The sequence below is a fragment of the Frankliniella occidentalis genome, unplaced genomic scaffold (genome assembly GCF_000697945.3).
Source record: "Frankliniella occidentalis isolate FOCC.00 unplaced genomic scaffold, Focc_3.1 Scaffold557, whole genome shotgun sequence".
NCBI lineage: Eukaryota > Metazoa > Arthropoda > Insecta > Thysanoptera > Thripidae > Frankliniella > Frankliniella occidentalis.
This window is the reverse complement of record NW_026267673.1, coordinates 29,020-29,228: the sequence shown is the minus strand read 5'-3', so window position 1 is coordinate 29,228 and position 209 is coordinate 29,020. Positions and strand designations below refer to the sequence as shown.

Genomic DNA, 209 nt, shown 5'->3' with positions numbered 1-209 from the left:
ACAAATTTATTTTCAATAAACCAGCAATATCTGTTCTTATCAGCTTAATATCTGGTACACTCCGCATTGCGGAGTCAGAATATTAAACTGATTTTTGTAATCCGATGGAGTGTTGGGTGCTTGCACCACCTCTATCACGGGTTGTCCGGGCATTGCAGTGCCGCCCGGTTCGGCCCACTATAATAATAAATCATACCCTCTCTCTCTCC

At 43.5% G+C, this 209-nt stretch overlaps 1 non-coding gene across 1 annotated transcript; it reads left to right on the top strand.

The window, feature by feature from the left end:
- On the top strand, positions 1–183 carry LOC113213892 (U2 spliceosomal RNA). Its single transcript, XR_003303782.1, has one exon. It is a non-coding gene; the product is annotated as a U2 spliceosomal RNA (small nuclear RNA).
- Positions 184–209: the final 26 nt, after the last annotated feature.